The sequence below is a fragment of the Rhipicephalus microplus genome, chromosome 2 (assembly GCF_043290135.1).
Source record: "Rhipicephalus microplus isolate Deutch F79 chromosome 2, USDA_Rmic, whole genome shotgun sequence".
Classification (NCBI taxonomy): domain Eukaryota; kingdom Metazoa; phylum Arthropoda; class Arachnida; order Ixodida; family Ixodidae; genus Rhipicephalus; species Rhipicephalus microplus.
In genome coordinates, this window is record NC_134701.1 from 133,708,840 (window position 1) to 133,729,830 (window position 20,991).

Sequence of the window (20,991 nt, forward strand, 5' to 3'; positions counted from 1 at the left end):
ATTCTGATACGATATATCAGCCCCAGCAAAAGAAAAAAACTGACTTTATGCTCGTTGTAAAGTAAAAAAGAAGAGTTTGTCTGAAGTGGGATTTGAACCCACGCCCACCCACCTGGACCAAAAGCCTCGTTCAACCCGCATCACTGAGCAAGGTTTCCCTTAAGTGTGGCGCCTTCGACCACTCGGCCATTCTGTCACGATATTTCAGCCCAGCAAAAGGAGACACTGACTTTGTGCTGGTAGTAAAGTAAAAAAATTGAGGGAAGTGAGATTCGAACCCACGCACACATACGTGGACCAGAAGCCTCGTTCAACTCGCATCACCGCGCAAGGTTTCCCTTCAGTCGGGCGCCTTAGACCACTCGGCCATTCTGATACGATATATCAGCCCCAGCAAAAGGAGTCACTGACTTTGTTCTTGTAGTAAAATAAGAAAGTTTGTCAGAAGTAGGATTCAAACCCACGCCATCATACGTGGACCAGAAGCCTCATTCAACCCGTATCACTGCGCAAGGTTTACCTTGAGTCTGGCGCCTTAGACCACTCGGTCATTCTGACACAATATTTCAGCCCAGCAAAAGGAGACACTGGCTTTGTTCTGGTAGTAAAGTAAAAAAAAGTTGTGAGAATAGGATTCGAACCCACGCCCACATACGTGGACCAGAAGCCTCGTTCAACCCGTATCACTGGGCAAGGTTTCCCTTGAGTCTGGAGCCTTAGACCACTCGGCCATTCTGACACGATATTTCAGCCCCAGCAAAAAGAGACACTGACTTTGTGCTGGTAGTAAAGTAAAAAAAGAGCTTCTCAGAAGTGGGATTTGAACCCACGCCCACATACGTAAACCAGAAGCCTCGTTCAACCCGTATCACTGGGCAAGGTTTCCCTTGAGTCTGGAGCCTTAGACCACTCGGCCATTCTGACACAATATTTCAGCCCCAGCAAAAGGAGACACTGACTTTGTGCTGGAAGTAAAGTAAAAAAATTCACGGAAGTGAGATTCGAACCCACGCACACATACGTGGACCAGAAGCCTCGTTCAACTTGCATCACCGCGCAAGGTTTCCCTTTAGTCTGGCGCCTTAGACCACTCGGCCATTCTGATACGATATATCAGCCCCAGCAGAAGGAGACACTGACTTTGTTCTGGTAGTAAAGTAAAAAAAAGTTTGTCAGAATAGGATTCGAACCCACGCCCACATACGTCGACCACAAACCTCGTTCAACTCGCATCACCGAGCAAGGTTTCCCTTGAGTCTGGCGCCTTAGACCACTCGGCCATTCTGACACGATATATCAGCCCCAGCAAAAGAAGAGACTGACTTCGTGCTTGCAGTAAAGTAAAAAAAGTTTGTCAGAAGTGGGATTCGAACCCACGCACACATACGTGGACCAGAAGCCTCGTTACACTCGTATCACGGGGCAAGGTTTCCCTTAAGTCTGGCGCCTTCAACCACTCGGCCATTCTGACACAATATTTCAGCCCAGCAAAAGGAGACACTGACTTTGTTCTGGTAGTAAAGTAAAAAAAAGTTTGTCAGAATAGGATTCGAACCCACGCCCACATACGTCGACCACAAACCTCGTTCAACTCGCATCACCGAGCAAGGTTTCCCTTCCGTCTGGCGCCTTAGACCACTCGGCCATTCTGACAGGATATTTGAGCCCCAGCAAAAGGAGACACTGACTTTGTGCTGGTAGTAAAGTAAAAAAAAAGCTTCTCAGAAGTGGGATTTGAACCCACGCCCACATAGGTAGACCAGAAGCCTCGTTCAACTCGTATCACTGGGCAAGGTTTCCCTTATGTCTGGGACCTTGGACAACTCGGCCATTCTGACACGATATTTCAGCCAAACAAAAGGAGACACTGACTTTCTTCTGGTAGTAAAGTAAAAAAAAATTGTCAGAAGTGGGATTCGAACCCACGCACACATACGTGGACCAGAAGCCTCGTTCAACTCGTATCACTGGGCAAGGTTTCCCTTGAATCTGGCGCCTTAGACCACGCGGCCATTCTGATACAATATGTCAGCCCCAGTAAAAGAAGACGCTGACTCTGTGCTGGTAGTAAAGTAAAAAAAATTGACAGAAGTGGGATTCGAACCCACGCACACATACGTGGACCAGAAGCCTCGTTCAACTCGTATCACTGGGCAAGGTTTCCCTTGCGTCTGGCGCCTTAGACCACTCCGCCATTCTGATACCATATATCAGCCCCAGCAAAAGAAAAAAACTGACTTTATGCTCGGTGTAAAGTAAAAAAGAAGAGTTTGTCTGAAGTGGGATTTGAACCCACGCCCACACACCTGGACAAAAAGCCTCGTTCAACCCGTATCACTGAGCAAGGTTTCCCTTAAGTCTGGCGCCTTCGACCACTCGGCCATTCTGTCACGATATATCAGCCCCAGCAAAAAACACTGACTTTATGCTGGTAGTAAAGTAAAAAAAAAAGATTGTCAGAAGTTGGATTCGAACCCACGCCCACATACGTGGACCAGAAGCCTCGTTTAACCCGTATCACCGGGCAATGTTTCCCTTGAGTCTAGCGCCTTCGACCACTCGGCCATTCTGACACAATATTTCAGCCCAGCAAAAGGAGACACTGACTTTGTGCTGGTAGTAAAGTAAAAAAATTTACGGAAGTGAGATTCGAACCCACGCACACATACGTGGACCAGAAGCCTCGTTCAACTCGCATCACCGCGCAAGGTTTCCCTTCAGTCTGGCGCCTTAGACCACTCGGCCATTCTGATACGATATATCAGCCCCAGCAAAAGGAGACACTGACTTTGTTCTTGTAGTAAAATAAAAAAGTTTGTCAGAAGTAGGATTCAAACCCACGCCGTCATACGTGGACCAGAAGCCTCATTCAACCCGTATCACTGCGCAAGGTTTACCTTGAGTCTGGCGCCTTAGACCACTCGGTCATTCTGACACAATATTTCAGCCCAGCAAAAGGAGACACTGGCTTTGTTCTGGTAGTAAAGTAAAAAAAAAGTTGTGAGAATAGGATTCGAACCCACGCCCACATACGTGGACCAGAAGCCTCGTTCAACCCGTATCACTGGGCAAGGTTTCCCCTGAGTCTGGAGCCTTAGACCACTCGGCCATTCTGACACGATATTTCAGCCCCAGCAAAAAGAGACACTGACTTTGTGCTGGTAGTAAAGTAAAAAAAGAGCTTCTCAGAAGTGGGATTTGAACCCACGCCCACATACGTAGACCAGAAGCCTCGTTCAACCCGTATCACTGGGCAAGGTTTCCATTGAGTCTAGCGCCTTCGACCACTCGGCCATTCTGACACAATATTTCAGCCCAGCAAAAGGAGACACTGACTTTCTTCTTGTAGTAAAATAAAAAAAGTTTGTCAAAAGTGGGATTCGAACCCACGCCCTCATATGTGGACCAGAAGCCTCGTTCAACCCGTATCATTGCGCAAGGTTTACCTTGTGTCTGGCGCCTTAGACCACTCGGCCATTCTGATACGATATGTCAGCCTCAGCAAAAGAAGACGCTGACTCTGTGCTGGTAGTAAAGTAAAAAAAGTTTGTCAGGAGTGGGATTCGAACCCACGCCCACATACGTGGACCAGAAGCCTCGTTCAACCCGTATCACTGGGCAAGGTTTCCCTTGAGTCTGGCGCCTTGGACCACTTGGCCACTCTGATACATATCAGCCCCAGCAAAAGGAGACACTGACTTTGTGCTGGTAGTAAAGTAAAAAAAAGCTTCTCAGAAGTGGGATTTGAACGCACGCCCACATAGGTAGACCAGAAGCCTCGTTCAACCCGTATCACTGGGCAAGGTTTCCCTTGAGTCTAGTGCCTTGGACAACTCGGCCATTCTGACACGATATTTCAGCCCAGCAAAAGGAGACACTGACTTTCTTCTGGTAGTAAAGTAAAAAAAATTGTCAGAAGTGGGATTCGAACCCACGCCCACATACGTGGACCAGAAGGCTCGTTTAACCCGTATCACCGGGCAATGTTTCCCTTAAGTCTAGCGCCTTAGACCACGCGGCCATTCTGATACAATATGTCAGCCCCAGTAAAAGAAGACGCTGACTCTGTGCTGGCAGTAAAGTAAAAAAAAATTGACGGAAGTGAGAATCGAACCCAGGCACACATACTTGGACCAGAAGCCTCGTTACACTCGTATCACTGGGCACGGTTTCCCTTAGGTCGGGCGCCTTTGACCACTCGGCCATTCTGACACAACATTTCAGCCCAGCAAAAGGAGACACTGACTTTTTCTGGTAGTAAAGTAGAAAAAAGTTTGTGAGAATAGGGTTCGAACCCACGCCTACATACGTGGACCAGAAGCCTTGTTCAGCCCGTATCACTGGGCAAGGTTTCCCTTGAGTCTGGAGCCTTAGACCACTCGGCCATTCTGACACGATATTTCAGCCCCAGCAAAAGGAGACACTGACTTTGTGCTGGTAGTAAAGTAAAAAAAGAGCTTCTCAGAAGTGGGATTTGAACCCACGCCCACATACGTAAACCAGAAGCCTCGTTCAACCCGTATCACTGGGCAAGGTTTCCCTTGAGTCTGGAGCCTTAGACCACTCGGCCATTCTGACACAATATTTCAGCCCCAGCAAAAGGAGACACTGACTTTGTGCTGGAAGTAAAGTAAAAAAATTCACGGAAGTGAGATTCGAACCCACGCACACATACGTGGACCAGAAGCCTCGTTCAACTTGCATCACCGCGCAAGGTTTCCCTTTAGTCTGGCGCCTTAGACCACTCGGCCATTCTGATACGATATATCAGCCCCAGCAGAAGGAGACACTGACTTTGTTCTGGTAGTAAAGTAAAAAAAAGTTTGTCAGAATAGGATTCGAACCCACGCCCACATACGTCGACCACAAACCTCGTTCAACTCGCATCACCGAGCAAGGTTTCCCTTGAGTCTGGCGCCTTAGACCACTCGGCCATTCTGACACGATATATCAGCCCCAGCAAAAGAAGAGACTGACTTCGTGCTTGCAGTAAAGTAAAAAAAGTTTGTCAGAAGTGGGATTCGAACCCACGCACACATACGTGGACCAGAAGCCTCGTTACACTCGTATCACGGGGCAAGGTTTCCCTTAAGTCTGGCGCCTTCAACCACTCGGCCATTCTGACACAATATTTCAGCCCAGCAAAAGGAGACACTGACTTTGTTCTGGTAGTAAAGTAAAAAAAAGTTTGTCAGAATAGGATTCGAACCCACGCCCACATACGTCGACCACAAACCTCGTTCAACTCGCATCACCGAGCAAGGTTTCCCTTCCGTCTGGCGCCTTAGACCACTCGGCCATTCTGACAGGATATTTGAGCCCCAGCAAAAGGAGACACTGACTTTGTGCTGGTAGTAAAGTAAAAAAAAAGCTTCTCAGAAGTGGGATTTGAACCCACGCCCACATAGGTAGACCAGAAGCCTCGTTCAACTCGTATCACTGGGCAAGGTTTCCCTTATGTCTGGGACCTTGGACAACTCGGCCATTCTGACACGATATTTCAGCCAAACAAAAGGAGACACTGACTTTCTTCTGGTAGTAAAGTAAAAAAAAATTGTCAGAAGTGGGATTCGAACCCACGCACACATACGTGGACCAGAAGCCTCGTTCAACTCGTATCACTGGGCAAGGTTTCCCTTGAATCTGGCGCCTTAGACCACGCGGCCATTCTGATACAATATGTCAGCCCCAGTAAAAGAAGACGCTGACTCTGTGCTGGTAGTAAAGTAAAAAAAATTGACAGAAGTGGGATTCGAACCCACGCACACATACGTGGACCAGAAGCCTCGTTCAACTCGTATCACTGGGCAAGGTTTCCCTTGCGTCTGGCGCCTTAGACCACTCCGCCATTCTGATACCATATATCAGCCCCAGCAAAAGAAAAAAACTGACTTTATGCTCGGTGTAAAGTAAAAAAGAAGAGTTTGTCTGAAGTGGGATTTGAACCCACGCCCACACACCTGGACAAAAAGCCTCGTTCAACCCGTATCACTGAGCAAGGTTTCCCTTAAGTCTGGCGCCTTCGACCACTCGGCCATTCTGTCACGATATATCAGCCCCAGCAAAAAACACTGACTTTATGCTGGTAGTAAAGTAAAAAAAAAAGATTGTCAGAAGTTGGATTCGAACCCACGCCCACATACGTGGACCAGAAGCCTCGTTTAACCCGTATCACCGGGCAATGTTTCCCTTGAGTCTAGCGCCTTCGACCACTCGGCCATTCTGACACAATATTTCAGCCCAGCAAAAGGAGACACTGACTTTGTGCTGGTAGTAAAGTAAAAAAATTTACGGAAGTGAGATTCGAACCCACGCACACATACGTGGACCAGAAGCCTCGTTCAACTCGCATCACCGCGCAAGGTTTCCCTTCAGTCTGGCGCCTTAGACCACTCGGCCATTCTGATACGATATATCAGCCCCAGCAAAAGGAGACACTGACTTTGTTCTTGTAGTAAAATAAAAAAGTTTGTCAGAAGTAGGATTCAAACCCACGCCGTCATACGTGGACCAGAAGCCTCATTCAACCCGTATCACTGCGCAAGGTTTACCTTGAGTCTGGCGCCTTAGACCACTCGGTCATTCTGACACAATATTTCAGCCCAGCAAAAGGAGACACTGGCTTTGTTCTGGTAGTAAAGTAAAAAAAAAGTTGTGAGAATAGGATTCGAACCCACGCCCACATACGTGGACCAGAAGCCTCGTTCAACCCGTATCACTGGGCAAGGTTTCCCCTGAGTCTGGAGCCTTAGACCACTCGGCCATTCTGACACGATATTTCAGCCCCAGCAAAAAGAGACACTGACTTTGTGCTGGTAGTAAAGTAAAAAAAGAGCTTCTCAGAAGTGGGATTTGAACCCACGCCCACATACGTAGACCAGAAGCCTCGTTCAACCCGTATCACTGGGCAAGGTTTCCATTGAGTCTAGCGCCTTCGACCACTCGGCCATTCTGACACAATATTTCAGCCCAGCAAAAGGAGACACTGACTTTCTTCTTGTAGTAAAATAAAAAAAGTTTGTCAAAAGTGGGATTCGAACCCACGCCCTCATATGTGGACCAGAAGCCTCGTTCAACCCGTATCATTGCGCAAGGTTTACCTTGTGTCTGGCGCCTTAGACCACTCGGCCATTCTGATACGATATGTCAGCCTCAGCAAAAGAAGACGCTGACTCTGTGCTGGTAGTAAAGTAAAAAAAGTTTGTCAGGAGTGGGATTCGAACCCACGCCCACATACGTGGACCAGAAGCCTCGTTCAACCCGTATCACTGGGCAAGGTTTCCCTTGAGTCTGGCGCCTTGGACCACTTGGCCACTCTGATACATATCAGCCCCAGCAAAAGGAGACACTGACTTTGTGCTGGTAGTAAAGTAAAAAAAAGCTTCTCAGAAGTGGGATTTGAACGCACGCCCACATAGGTAGACCAGAAGCCTCGTTCAACCCGTATCACTGGGCAAGGTTTCCCTTGAGTCTAGTGCCTTGGACAACTCGGCCATTCTGACACGATATTTCAGCCCAGCAAAAGGAGACACTGACTTTCTTCTGGTAGTAAAGTAAAAAAAATTGTCAGAAGTGGGATTCGAACCCACGCCCACATACGTGGACCAGAAGGCTCGTTTAACCCGTATCACCGGGCAATGTTTCCCTTAAGTCTAGCGCCTTAGACCACGCGGCCATTCTGATACAATATGTCAGCCCCAGTAAAAGAAGACGCTGACTCTGTGCTGGCAGTAAAGTAAAAAAAAATTGACGGAAGTGAGAATCGAACCCAGGCACACATACTTGGACCAGAAGCCTCGTTACACTCGTATCACTGGGCACGGTTTCCCTTAGGTCGGGCGCCTTTGACCACTCGGCCATTCTGACACAACATTTCAGCCCAGCAAAAGGAGACACTGACTTTTTCTGGTAGTAAAGTAGAAAAAAGTTTGTGAGAATAGGGTTCGAACCCACGCCTACATACGTGGACCAGAAGCCTTGTTCAGCCCGTATCACTGGGCAAGGTTTCCCTTGAGTCTGGAGCCTTAGACCACTCGGCCATTCTGACACGATATTTCAGCCCCAGCAAAAGGAGACACTGACTTTGTGCTGGTAGTAAAGTAAAAAAATTGACGGAAGTGAGATTCGAACCCACGCACACATACGTGGACCAGAAGCCTCGTTCAACTCGCATCACCGCGCAAGGTTTTTTTATTTTTTTATTTTATTTTCAATACTGCTACTCTCATTCGAGAGCGTGGCAGTTGGGCAGTACAATGATTTTCAGTACAGGCAATAAAAATAGAGGGAAAAAAAAAAAAAAATCAAAGCAAAACAAGTGAGTTAAAACATACACTAACATTTGTAGCGTAATTACAGCATATGTGGGTTACAAAAAAAAAAAAAAAAAAAAAAAAAAACAAGAAGCACGATATATACAGCATACAGTAAGGCAAACAAAATGCTGGTTAAGGAACAGCATACTCAGTGGGATTTACACAAAAACGCCTAACACATGCTAGGTTCAAGGGAAATGACAAAAAAGCAAAAAGAAGGAACATTAGGCTTCGCAAAAAGTGACCAAAGAAAATAATAATAGTACAGGTGTCGGTGGGGGCTGGAATAAGACTAGGGTAAATAAGATTACATTTCTGGCATTGAGCAATAAGTTGACGTAAATGGGAAAGTTTCTAGAAGATGAAATGAAGAAATCTATGTTGGTGACTTTGCATACATAGGTCCTCTTACGCAAACACATTTTTTTCTATTTGTGCCATAAATTCCGATAGTGATTCGATGTTGGTGATAGTAGCGTCAAGTTGATTCCATTCTGATATTGCGAGCGGAAAAAAAGAATACTTAAACGTGTCATTTTTACATGCATATTCTGTCAATGTGTGCGCATGCTTATTACGTGTAGGTCGAGCCTGGGAAAACGAAATATACTTAGAAATATCTATTCGATAGTTATTTTTCAGTAACTGAAATAAGAATTTTAGGCGAGCGTGTTTCGCTCTTGTGGATAGCTTTTGCAAACCGGATTTCATTAAAAGATGCGTGGGCGAGTCTGTGCGTTTATATTTATTATGAATGAACCTCACCGCTTTTCTTTGTATTGATTCAAGTTTTTTTATGTTAGTCACTGTATGCGGAAACCAGACTGTGTTAGCGTATTCTAGAACAGGCCTTACAAATGATGTGTAGGCTAGCAGCTTCGTTGCCGTTGTTGCGTGTGCTAGGCTTCTTTTTAAGAAAAATAGCTTCCGTAGCGCCTTTGAGATTATTTTACTTATATGCTTGTCCCACTTGAGATCCGATGTTATTGTGACGCCTAGATATTTATGTTCATCAACCCTATTAAGGGGGGTGCTATTAATTACGTATGTGAAGGTGGATGGTAGTGCTTTCCTGGTCACAGTCATGATCGCAGACTTTTGTACGTTGAGTGTCATCTGCCAACTAGAGCACCAATTAGCTATATCAGCTAGAGAATCATTCAGCTCATTATGATCACTGTAATGACTAATTTCTTTGTAAATGACACAGTCATCTGCGAATAGCTTTATATTGCATTTGATGTTAGCTGCGATATCGTTAATATAGAGCAAGAAGAGCAATGGTCCGAGGACAGACCCTTGTGGGACTCCGGATGTAACTGCGACTGTGTTAGATAACGTATGTTCGTAAATTACAAATTGCGAGCGGTTATTTAAGAAGCATTTTACCCAGCCAGAAAGTTCTCCTATACCAAAAACATCTTCAACTTTGGCGATTAATTTGCTATGACACACACAGTCGAAAGCCTTAGATAAGTCAAGTAAAATCATGTCAGTTTGACCACGGTTATTAATTGTAGCAGCGAGGTTGTGTACTAGTTCTGTGAGCTGAGTAACTGTGGATAAGCCACTGCGAAAACCATGTTGGTTGGGGGAAAAAAAATTAATGCGCTCTAGGAATACTGTCATGTGCTTTAAGATTATGTGTTCGAGAAGTTTACATGATGTACTAGTTAGAGAAATGGGCCTGAAATTTGAAGGTGAGTCTGCGTCTCCTCCTTTGTGGATTGGTTTTATCTTGGCTATTTTCCATTCTTGAGGTAGCTGTGAAGTACTGAGTGATTTCCGGAAAATTAGGCCTAGGTATCTACTGCACCACTCTGCATATCTTTTGAGGAATGTATTTGGTATATCGTCGGGACCGCTACCTTTCTTGGGGTCAAGTTTAAGCAAAAGGTTGAAAATCCCTGCGTCCGTAATGTCCAGTTTATCGATTTCCGTGTATTGTTTTGTTTTAATCGCGGGAATGATATTATCATCCACGGTGAACACTGACTGAAAAAAATTATTATATGCGTTGGCCTTAGTTTTTTTTTCTTCGGGAAGAAGATGTGGTGTAACGGTTTTATTGGTACGAAAGTGATTCCAGAACCTTTGGGGATTATCAACAAGGAAGTTAGGCAATACTACGTCAAAATAGTGCTGCTTAGCACGTTTAGCTTTAAGTTTGAATTCCGCGATAGCTTCCGATAGTTTCTGAATTTCGGATTCTCCCCCTCCTTTCGTTTTTATTGCCCTGCGTAACCTTTTCAAGCGTCGCTTTGCTTGAATTACCTCCCGCGTGATCCATGGATTATTTTTTGGAGGACGCTTTGTTTTTGTGGGTATGTAGTGCGCGATACAGTAAAGTACAACTGATTTGAAGTGGAGCCAAAGAGAATCTACATCTATTGAAGCATGGGAACCGGTTTCTGAAAAATGCTGGAATTCATGAGCGAGATGCGTCAGCACGCTATCATCATCGGCGTTTTCGAAGTCTGTTGCTACAGATACAGAAGAATGAGTGGTTATGGTGCCGTCGAGGGGTACGAAGCACACTGGTACGTCGTGGTCAGATATACCATGGACTACGTCAGTTTTAATGCGGTTTATGTCGAAATGATTACTGAAAAATATTAGATCAAGTATGTTCTGTGAAATTCCCTGTGAGCGGGTTGGACGTGAAACGACCTGATGGAGATTAAAGGTAAGCATAAGGTCAAACAATGTATCCGAAGCCGATGATGAGTAGCACATACTATTCCAGTTAATATCTGGCAGATTAAAATCACCCATGAGAACAACGCGCGAACCAAAGGTGTGACGTTGCATGTAATCGTGAATGGCACTGATAGAAGCATCACCAGAATTTGGGCTCCGATAAACACAACCTATGAATATACTCGCGCCGTCACAGAGCAGTTTGCAAAAAATGGCTTCTGCGCTTTGTACATCCGGAAGAGCAACAAATGAAAGTCCCTTTTTTATTAATAACGCCACTCCACCACCACGTGTGGGGCGGTCTTTTCGGATCACAGAATAGTTAGGTGGTGCAAACTCGTGATCAAAGACGTCAGGCGTCAGCCAGGTTTCTGTAATTGCTGCCAAGTGGGGCTCATGATCAATGATCAGATTTTCAAGCAATTCAGGCTTATTGATGACGCTTCGTGCATTCACCGTGAGGAGTGCTAGTTCACCGATTTTGCAGCACGACGAGTAACAGCTCCCTTTTTTGTTTGATGACTAGGTACGTTCACCGCCGTTGCTGAACTTGTAGTAGCCGAGGCTTCTCCTACGGTTTTTTTATTAAGCGGTACCTTGTCATCCTTCTCATTGTTCCAAACATATGCGCGATTATTTATATATAACTTATCAAAAACAAGAGAAACTTTCTCATTATTTTGTCGGTTAGCTTTCGCACTGTTCCATAGTTTCCTTCGGATATCGCGTACATGTTTAGAAAAGTCTTCAGCAATCGATAGGCCGGTATCTTTAAGTTTATATCCCCTCTTTAGTATTGAAGGTTTGTCTCTAGAATCTAGTAGTTTAATAATTACAGGTCTAACCTTGTTTGGCGCTGCTCTACCTATCCGGTGTATGCGCTCGATTGCTATTGGTTTTAGTTCAAGAGTGCCTTCAATTATGTTTTTGTTTACTGTACCTTCAAGTATCGGGGGCGTCTCGCCTTCTGCCTCTGGTAAGCCGTAAATTATCAGGTTATTTCGCCTGCTACGATTCTCGAGATCGTCAATTTTTTCTTGCATGGATTTTATGAGAACATTCAGATTCGCGATTTGTTCTTGACAACAGTTGACTCTTTCTTCTAGGCTTGTCAGTAAGTCTAATTTCTTGTCAATTTTAGCCAGACGACTTTCCTTAATCTCTTTTATATCCGCAGCTATTTCTTTTAATTGTTGGCTGATATCAGGACCAGGGTTCGTCTCGATGTCGCCGCCAAGCAATAAGAGTTTAAGTATAGACGCCGCATGCTCAATTGCAACAGCATATAGCCGTGGGCACGGCAGCACAAGCAAGAAAGGGTTGTTTGAGCTAATGCATTTTCCATAACGCTTCCTCACCTGTAGGATGAAGACAAGCGGATTGTTAGCTGACCGCATTCCGTGAGTGCCACCGTGCCCAATGGCCCGGCCGTGCTTGAGGTGGTCCTTTATAGCTGGGTCTAGTGGTGGCGCTGAGCTTGGTCTATGCGCACAGCAAATGCGCACAGTGTCCGCGCAGGTAGACGATGAACGTTGCAGCACGGGATCCCATGACTGAATCAGTAAGGAATCTCGAGTGTTGATAGTGACGTTGACGCCACGTGTTGTTCTGGGTAGTCCTGGTGGCTCGGAACCCGGACCGGCATGAAGCAGCAGTCCGAGGATGAGCTGTAGGATGAAGACAAGCGGATTGTTAGCTGACCGCATTCCGTGAGTGCCACCGTGCCCAATGGCCCGGCCGTGCTTGAGGTGGTCCTTTATAGCTGGGTCTAGTGGTGGCGCTGAGCTTGGTCTATGCGCACAGCAAATGCGCACAGTGTCCGCGCAGGTAGACGATGAACGTTGCAGCACGGGATCCCATGACTGAATCAGTAAGGAATCTCGAGTGTTGATAGTGACGTTGACGCCACGTGTTGTTCTGGGTAGTCCTGGTGGCTCGGAACCCGGACCGGCATGAAGCAGCAGTCCGAGGATGAGCTGTAGGATGAAGACAAGCGGATTGTTAGCTGACCGCATTCCGTGAGTGCCACCGTGCCCAATCTTTTTTCCCTTCAGTCTGGCGCCTTAGACCACTCGGCCATTCTGATACGATATATCAGCCCCAGCAAAAGGAGACACTGACTTTGTTCTGTTAGTGAAGTAAAAAAAGTTTGTCAGAAAAGGATTTGAACCCACGCCCACATACGTGGACCAGAAGCCTCGTACAACCCGTATCACTGGGCAAGGTTTCCCTTGAGTCTGGCGCCTTAGACCACTCGGCCATTCTGACACGATATATCAGCCCCAGCAAAAGAAGAGACTGACTTCGTGCTTGCAGTAAATTAAAAAAAGTTTGTCAGAAGTGGGATTCGAACCCACGCCCACACACCTGGACCAAAAGCCTCGTTCAACCCGTATCACTGAGCAAGGTTTCCCTTAAGTCTGGCGCCTTCGACCACTCGGCCATTCTGTCACGATATATCAGCCCCAGCAAAAAAACACTGACTTTATGCTGGTAGTAAAGTAAAAAAAAAGATTGTCAGAAGTTGGATTCGAACCCACGCCCACATACGTGGACCAGAAGCCTCGTTTAACCCGTATCACCGGGCAATGTTTCCCTTGAGTCTAGCGCCTTCGACCACTCGGCCATTCTGACAAAATATTTCAGCCCAGCAAAAGGAGACACTGACTTTGTGCTGGTAGTAAAGTAAAAAAATTGACGGAAGTGAGATTCGAACCCACGCACACATACGTGGACCAGAAGCCTCGTTCAACTCGCATCACCGCGCAAGGTTTCCCTTCAGTCTGGCGCCTTAGACCACTCGGCCATTCTGATACGATATATCAGCCCCAGCAAAAGGAGACACTGACTTTGTTCTTGTAGTAAAATAAAAAAGTTTGTCAGAAGTAGGATTCAAACCCACGCCGTCATACGTGGACCAGAAGCCTCATTCAACCCGTATCACTGCGCAAGGTTTACCTTGAGTCTGGCGCCTTAGACCACTCGGTCATTCTGACACAATATTTCAGCCCACCAAAAGGAGACACTGGCTTTGTTCTGGTAGTAAAGTAAAAAAAAAGTTGTGAGAATAGGATTCGAACCCACGCCCACATACGTGGACCAGAAGCCTCGTTCAACCCGTATCACTGGGCAAGGTTTCCCCTGAGTCTGGAGCCTTAGACCACTCGGCCATTCTGACACGATATTTCAGCCCCAGCAAAAAGAGACACTGACTTTGTGCTGGTAGTAAAGTAAAAAAAGAGCTTCTCAGAAGTGGGATTAGAACCCACGCCCACATACGTAGACCAGAAGCCTCGTTCAACCCGTATCACTGGGCAAGGTTTCCATTGAGTCTAGCGCCTTCGACCACTCGGCCATTCTGACACAATATTTCGTCCCAGCAAAAGGAGACACTGACTCTCTTCTTGTAGTAAAATAAAAAAAGTTTGTCAAAAGTGGGATTCGAACCCACGCCTACATACGTGGACCAGAAGCCTTGTTCAACCCGTATCACTGGGCAAGGTTTCCCTTGAGTCTGGAGCCTTAGACCACTCGGCCATTCTGACACGATATTTCAGCCCCAGCAAAAGGAGACACTGACTTTGTGCTGGTAGTAAAGTAAAAAAATTGACGGAAGTGAGATTCGAACCCACGCACACATACGTGGACCAGAAGCCTCGTTCAACTCGCATCACCGCGCAAGGTTTCCCTTCAGTCTGGCGCCTTAGACCACTCGGCCATTCTGATACGATATATCAGCCCCAGCAAAAGGAGACACTGACTTTGTTCTGTTAGTGAAGTAAAAAAAGTTTGTCAGAAGAGGGATTCGAACCCACGCTCACATACGTGGACCAGAAGCCTCGTTCAACTCGTATCACTGGGCAAGATTTCCCTTGCGTCTGGCGCCTTAGACCACTCGGCCATTCTGACACTTTTTTCCATGGTATTTATTAAAGTACTTGGGCAATAAAGACAATATCAAGCGAACAAAAGTACAATCAAATCGCCAAAGTAAGCGCTCAAGCGTTACTCATAAACACTAAATGGCTAACACAGCGTGAGTTCCTCACATGAAGAGTTCTTCACATCGTGTTATACAAACAAAAAGGGGTGAGGTCAAACAGTTCTCTAAGACGGAGAACCAGCCCGGTCTAAAGTCTAGCTCGTCGTAGATGTTTTTGAGGTGGATAGCCATTTGAATGAAGTGTGCGCTTGAAGAGGTGGTGGGCTCTGCATTGCGGTCTTGCATTCGTGTCTTCCACAAGCTGTGCAAACCCATGAGGAAAAACATATCATATGGTACTTCATCAAGTGTTGCTGGCAGAAGATAACGTATTGTGTGAGAATTAATGACGAAACGTTTTTTCAGTGCTCACTGAAGGACATCCCAAAATAGTATGGCATCTTTGCAGCTAACAAAGCAATGTTCAATCGTTTCCGGCATATCACATAGACGGCAGTTAACAGACGGAATGAAAATATCTTTTCTTTCTAACCATGTGTTTACCGCCAATGTTTCAGAGTGGAGTTTATAGAAGAATGTTTTTGAATTTGGTGGAATGTACATTTTGCGCACTCGCTTCAACACATCGTGACCAGGAAGATTGGCGTACAGTGAACGGTACAATGGAGGTGGGAAGAGTGTACTCGGTAGGTCCTTATAAAGCACCTTGCGCGTTACTGAGTACAGGTATTCTACAGAGAAGCGAGCTTTAATGAACTGAACTGCGAGGTAAACTTCCTGCATGAATCCCCACAAGCATGGGCGTTCGGAGAAGTTGGATGAAACAATTAAATCTGGTAAGCAATCAACAAGTGTAACCTGCAAAAAGGAACGGATTACAGGATGGGAATTGTCTCGAAAAAAGAAGAATCGGGACACTATTTGCCATAGATAAAGGTGTTTTAGTCCTAACCCACCCTCACTAACTGGCTTGAATATATTATCACGACGCATGGGCTCAAAAGTCGAAGACCATATAAAAGTAGCGAAAATCCGATGAAAGCATTGTATATAGAATCTTGCGCAATGAATAAGTTGCAATACATAGTAAAGTTTTGTCGCTAAGAAAGTATTACAAGCTTCAGCTCTCCCAAATATCGAAAGTCGATAGGGCACAAATGTCTGGGCCTGTCGTTCAAGCTTAGGGACACGTTCCTTCCAGTAATGCGCACTGAATCTATATGCATGCAATGGTACACCGAGGTATGTTGGAGGAGTTCTTGTCCAATTAATCCCTGCAAAGTGGTTCGGTGTCCTACCCCACAAGCCAAACCACAGTCCTAAACTTTTAGAGGCATTTAAACGAGCTCCTGATGCTACGCCATACTTTTCAATAGTATATACCACATTTTCGACACTTGGTTTATCTGTGCAAAAGAATGCGACATCATCTGCATAAGCCAATACTTTAACCTCACTGCACACGATATATCAGCCCCAGCAAAATAAGACACTGACTTCGTGCTGGTAGTAAAGTAAAAAAGTTTGTCAGAAGTGGGATTCGAACCCACGCCCACATACGTGAACCAGAAGACTCGTTTAACCCGTATCACCGGGAAATGTTTCCCTTAAGTCTGGCGCCTTAGACCACGCGGCCATTCTGATACAATATGTCAGCCCCAATAAAAGAAGACGCTGACTTTGTGCTGGTAGTAAAGTAAAAAAAAAATGACAGAAGTGGGATTCGAACCCACGCACACATACGTGGACCAGAAGCCTCGTTCAACTCGTATCACTGGGCAAGGTTTTCCTTGCGTCTGACGCCTTAGACCACACGGCCATTCTGATACGAGATATCAGCCCCAGCAAAAGAAGACACTGACTTCGTGCTGGTAGTAAAGTAAAAAAAAGTTTGTCAGAAGAGGGATTCGAACCCACGCTCACATACGTGGACCAGAAGCCTCGTTCAACTCGTATCACTGGGCAAGATTTCCCTTGCGTCTGGCGCCTTAGACCACTCGGCCATTCTGACACTTTTTTTCCATGGTATTTATTAAAGTACTTGGGCAATAAAGACAATATCAAGCGAACAAAAGTACAATCAAATCGCCAAAGTAAGCGCTCAAGCGTTACTCATAAACACTAAATGGCTAACACAGCGTGAGTTCCTCACATGAAGAGTTCTTCACATCGTGTTATACAAACAAAAAGGGGTGAGGTCAAACAGTTCTCTAAGACGGAGAACCAGCCCGGTCTAAAGTCTAGCTCGTCGTAGATGTTTTTGAGGTGGATAGCCATTTGAATGAAGTGTGCGCTTGAAGAGGTGGTGGGCTCTGCATTGCGGTCTTGCATTCGTGTCTTCCACAAGCTGTGCAAACCCATGAGGAAAAACATATCATATGGTACTTCATCAAGTGTTGCTGGCAGAAGATAACGTATTGTGTGAGAATTAATGACGAAACGTTTTTTCAGTGCTCACTGAAGGACATCCCAAAATAGTATGGCATCTTTGCAGCTAACAAAGCAATGTTCAATCGTTTCCGGCATATCACATAGACGGCAGTTAACAGACGGAATGAAAATATCTTTTCTTTCTAACCATGTGTTTACCGCCAATGTTTCAGAGTGGAGTTTATAGAAGAATGTTTTTGAATTTGGTGGAATGTACATTTTGCGCACTCGCTTCAACACATCGTGACCAGGAAGATTGGCGTACAGTGAACGGTACAATGGAGGTGGGAAGAGTGTACTCGGTAGGTCCTTATAAAGCACCTTGCGCGTTACTGAGTACAGGTATTCTACAGAGAAGCGAGCTTTAATGAACTGAACTGCGAGGTAAACTTCCTGCATGAATCCCCACAAGCATGGGCGTTCGGAGAAGTTGGATGAAACAATTAAATCTGGTAAGCAATCAACAAGTGTAACCTGCAAGAAGGAACGGATTACAGGATGGGAATTGTCTCGAAAAAAGAAGAATCGGGACACTATTTGCCATAGATAAAGGTGTTTTAGTCCTAACCCACCCTCACTAACTGGCTTGAATATATTATCACGACGCATGGGCTCAAAAGTCGAAGACCATATAAAAGTAGCGAAAATCCGATGAAAGCATTTTATATAGAATCTTGCGCAATGAGTAAGTTGCAATACATAGTAAAGTTTTGTCGCTAAGAAAGTATTACAAGCTTCAGCTCTCCCAAATATCGAAAGTCGATAGGGCACAAATGTCTGGGCCTGTCGTTCAAGCTTAGGGACACGTTCCTTCCAGTAATGCGCACTGAATCTATATGCATGCAATGGTACACCGAGGTATGTTGGAGGAGTTCTTGTCCAATTAATCCCTGCAAAGTGGTTCGGTGTCCTACCCCACAAGCCAAACCACAGTCCTAAACTTTTAGAGGCATTTAAACGAGCTCCTGATGCTACGCCATACTTTTCAATAGTATATACCACATTTTCGACACTTGGTTTATCTGTGCAAAAGAATGCGACATCATCTGCATAAGCCAATACTTTAACCTCACTGCACACGATATATCAGCCCCAGCAAAATAAGACACTGACTTCGTGCTGGTAGTAAAGTAAAAAAGTTTGTCAGAAGTGGGATTCGAACCCACGCCCACATACGTGAACCAGAAGACTCGTTTAACCCGTATCACCGGGAAATGTTTCCCTTAAGTCTGGCGCCTTAGACCACGCGGCCATTCTGATACAATATGTCAGCCCCAATAAAAGAAGACGCTGACTTTGTGCTGGTAGTAAAGTAAAAAAAAATGACAGAAGTGGGATTCGAACCCACGCACACATACGTGGACCAGAAGCCTCGTTCAACTCGTATCACTGGGCAAGGTTTTCCTTGCGTCTGACGCCTTAGACCACACGGCCATTCTGATACGAGATATCAGCCCCAGCAAAAGAAGACACTGACTTCGTGCTGGTAGTAAAGTAAAAAAAAGTTTGTCAGAAGAGGGATTCGAACCCACGCTCACATACGTGGACCAGAAGCCTCGTTCAACTCGTATCACTGGGCAAGATTTCCCTTGCGTCTGGCGCCTTAGACCACTCGGCCATTCTGACACTTTTTTTCCATGGTATTTATTAAAGTACTTGGGCAATAAAGACAATATCAAGCGAACAAAAGTACAATCAAATCGCCAAAGTAAGCGCTCAAGCGTTACTCATAAACACTAAATGGCTAACACAGCGTGAGTTCCTCACATGAAGAGTTCTTCACATCGTGTTATACAAACAAAAAGGGGTGAGGTCAAACAGTTCTCTAAGACGGAGAACCAGCCCGGTCTAAAGTCTAGCTCGTCGTAGATGTTTTTGAGGTGGATAGCCATTTGAATGAAGTGTGCGCTTGAAGAGGTGGTGGGCTCTGCATTGCGGTCTTGCATTCGTGTCTTCCACAAGCTGTGCAAACCCATGAGGAAAAACATATCATATGGTACTTCATCAAGTGTTGCTGGCAGAAGATAACGTATTGTGTGAGAATTAATGACGAAACGTTTTTTCAGTGCTCACTGAAGGACATCCCAAAATAGTATGGCATCTTTGCAGCTAACAAGGCAATGTTCAATCGTTTCCGGCATATCACATAGACGGCAGTTAACAGACGGAATGAAAATATCTTTTCTTTCTAACCATGTGTTTACCGCCAATGTTTCAGAGTGGAGTTTATAGAAGAATGTTTTTGAATTTGGTGGAATGTACATTTTGCGCACTCGCTTCAACACATCGTGACCAGGAAGATTGGCGTACAGTGAACGGTACAATGGAGGTGGGAAGAGTGTACTCGGTAGGTCCTTATAAAGCACCTTGCGCGTTACTGAGTACAGGTATTCTACAGAGAAGCGAGCTTTAATGAACTGAACTGCGAGGTAAACTTCCTGCATGAATCCCCACAAGCATGGGCGTTCGGAGAAGTTGGATGAAACAATTAAATCTGGTAAGCAATCAACAAGTGTAACCTGCAAGAAGGAACGGATTACAGGATGGGAATTGTCTCGAAAAAAGAAGAATCGGGACACTATTTGCCATAGATAAAGGTGTTTTAGTCCTAACCCACCCTCACTAACTGGCTTGAATATATTATCACGACGCATGGGCTCAAAAGTCGAAGACCATATAAAAGTAGCGAAAATCCGATGAAAGCATTGTATATAGAATCTTGCGCAATGAATAAGTTGCAATACATAGTAAAGTTTTGTCGCTAAGAAAGTATTACAAGCTTCAGCTCTCCCAAATATCGAAAGTCGATAGGGCACAAATGTCTGGGCCTGTCGTTCAAGCTTAGGGACACGTTCCTTCCAGTAATGCGCACTGAATCTATATGCATGCAATGGTACACCGAGGTATGTTGGAGGAGTTCTTGTCCAATTAATCCCTGCAAAGTGGTTCGGTGTCCTACCCCACAAGCCAAACCACAGTCCTAAACTTTTAGAGGCATTTAAACGAGCTCCTGATGCTACGCCATACTTTTCAATAGTATATACCACATTTTCGACACTTGGTTTATCTGTGCAAAAGAATGCGACATCATCTGCATAAGCCAATACTTTAACCTCACTGCACACGATATATCAGCCCCAGCAAAATAAGACACTGACTTCGTGCTGGTAGTAAAGTAAAAAAGTTTGTCAGAAGTGGGATTCGAACCCACGCCCACATACGTGAACCAGAAGACTCGTTTAACCCGTATCACCGGGAAATGTTTCCCTTAAGTCTGGCGCCTTAGACCACGCGGCCATTCTGATACAATATGTCAGCCCCAATAAAAGAAGACGCTGACTTTGTGCTGGTAGTAAAGTAAAAAAAAATGACAGAAGTGGGATTCGAACCCACGCACACATACGTGGACCAGAAGCCTCGTTCAACTCGTATCACTGGGCAAGGTTTTCCTTGCGTCTGACGCCTTAGACCACACGGCCATTCTGATACGAGATATCAGCCCCAGCAAAAGAAGACACTGACTTCGTGCTGGTAGTAAAGTAAAAAAAAGTTTGTCAGAAGAGGGATTCGAACCCACGCTCACATACGTGGACCAGAAGCCTC

General features: G+C 45.4%; 10 non-coding genes across 10 annotated transcripts; all 10 read right to left on the bottom strand.

Annotated features, from left to right (window-relative positions):
- Positions 1-805: 805 nt before the first annotated feature.
- On the bottom strand, positions 806-924 carry TRNAL-CAA (transfer RNA leucine (anticodon CAA)). Its single transcript has 2 exons — positions 887-924; positions 806-851 (listed from the first exon to the last, which is right to left on the bottom strand). It is a non-coding gene; the product is annotated as a tRNA-Leu (tRNA).
- Positions 925-1,352: 428 nt separating this feature from the next.
- On the bottom strand, positions 1,353-1,471 carry TRNAL-UAA (transfer RNA leucine (anticodon UAA)). The gene is made up of 2 exons: positions 1,434-1,471; positions 1,353-1,398 (listed from the first exon to the last, which is right to left on the bottom strand). It is a non-coding gene; the product is annotated as a tRNA-Leu (tRNA).
- A 983-nt stretch (positions 1,472-2,454) lies between these two features.
- On the bottom strand, positions 2,455-2,573 carry TRNAL-CAA (transfer RNA leucine (anticodon CAA)). Its single transcript has 2 exons — positions 2,536-2,573; positions 2,455-2,500 (listed from the first exon to the last, which is right to left on the bottom strand). It is a non-coding gene; the product is annotated as a tRNA-Leu (tRNA).
- A 1,337-nt stretch (positions 2,574-3,910) lies between these two features.
- TRNAL-UAA (transfer RNA leucine (anticodon UAA)) lies at positions 3,911-4,029 on the bottom strand. The gene is made up of 2 exons: positions 3,992-4,029; positions 3,911-3,956 (listed from the first exon to the last, which is right to left on the bottom strand). It is a non-coding gene; the product is annotated as a tRNA-Leu (tRNA).
- Positions 4,030-4,459: 430 nt separating this feature from the next.
- Positions 4,460-4,578, bottom strand: TRNAL-CAA (transfer RNA leucine (anticodon CAA)). Its single transcript has 2 exons — positions 4,541-4,578; positions 4,460-4,505 (listed from the first exon to the last, which is right to left on the bottom strand). It is a non-coding gene; the product is annotated as a tRNA-Leu (tRNA).
- A 428-nt stretch (positions 4,579-5,006) lies between these two features.
- On the bottom strand, positions 5,007-5,125 carry TRNAL-UAA (transfer RNA leucine (anticodon UAA)). The gene is made up of 2 exons: positions 5,088-5,125; positions 5,007-5,052 (listed from the first exon to the last, which is right to left on the bottom strand). It is a non-coding gene; the product is annotated as a tRNA-Leu (tRNA).
- Positions 5,126-6,108: 983 nt separating this feature from the next.
- TRNAL-CAA (transfer RNA leucine (anticodon CAA)) lies at positions 6,109-6,227 on the bottom strand. Its single transcript has 2 exons — positions 6,190-6,227; positions 6,109-6,154 (listed from the first exon to the last, which is right to left on the bottom strand). It is a non-coding gene; the product is annotated as a tRNA-Leu (tRNA).
- A 1,337-nt stretch (positions 6,228-7,564) lies between these two features.
- TRNAL-UAA (transfer RNA leucine (anticodon UAA)) lies at positions 7,565-7,683 on the bottom strand. The gene is made up of 2 exons: positions 7,646-7,683; positions 7,565-7,610 (listed from the first exon to the last, which is right to left on the bottom strand). It is a non-coding gene; the product is annotated as a tRNA-Leu (tRNA).
- Positions 7,684-13,530: 5,847 nt separating this feature from the next.
- On the bottom strand, positions 13,531-13,649 carry TRNAL-CAA (transfer RNA leucine (anticodon CAA)). Its single transcript has 2 exons — positions 13,612-13,649; positions 13,531-13,576 (listed from the first exon to the last, which is right to left on the bottom strand). It is a non-coding gene; the product is annotated as a tRNA-Leu (tRNA).
- Positions 13,650-14,441: 792 nt separating this feature from the next.
- Positions 14,442-14,560, bottom strand: TRNAL-CAA (transfer RNA leucine (anticodon CAA)). Its single transcript has 2 exons — positions 14,523-14,560; positions 14,442-14,487 (listed from the first exon to the last, which is right to left on the bottom strand). It is a non-coding gene; the product is annotated as a tRNA-Leu (tRNA).
- Between the last annotated feature and the right edge of the window lie 6,431 nt (positions 14,561-20,991).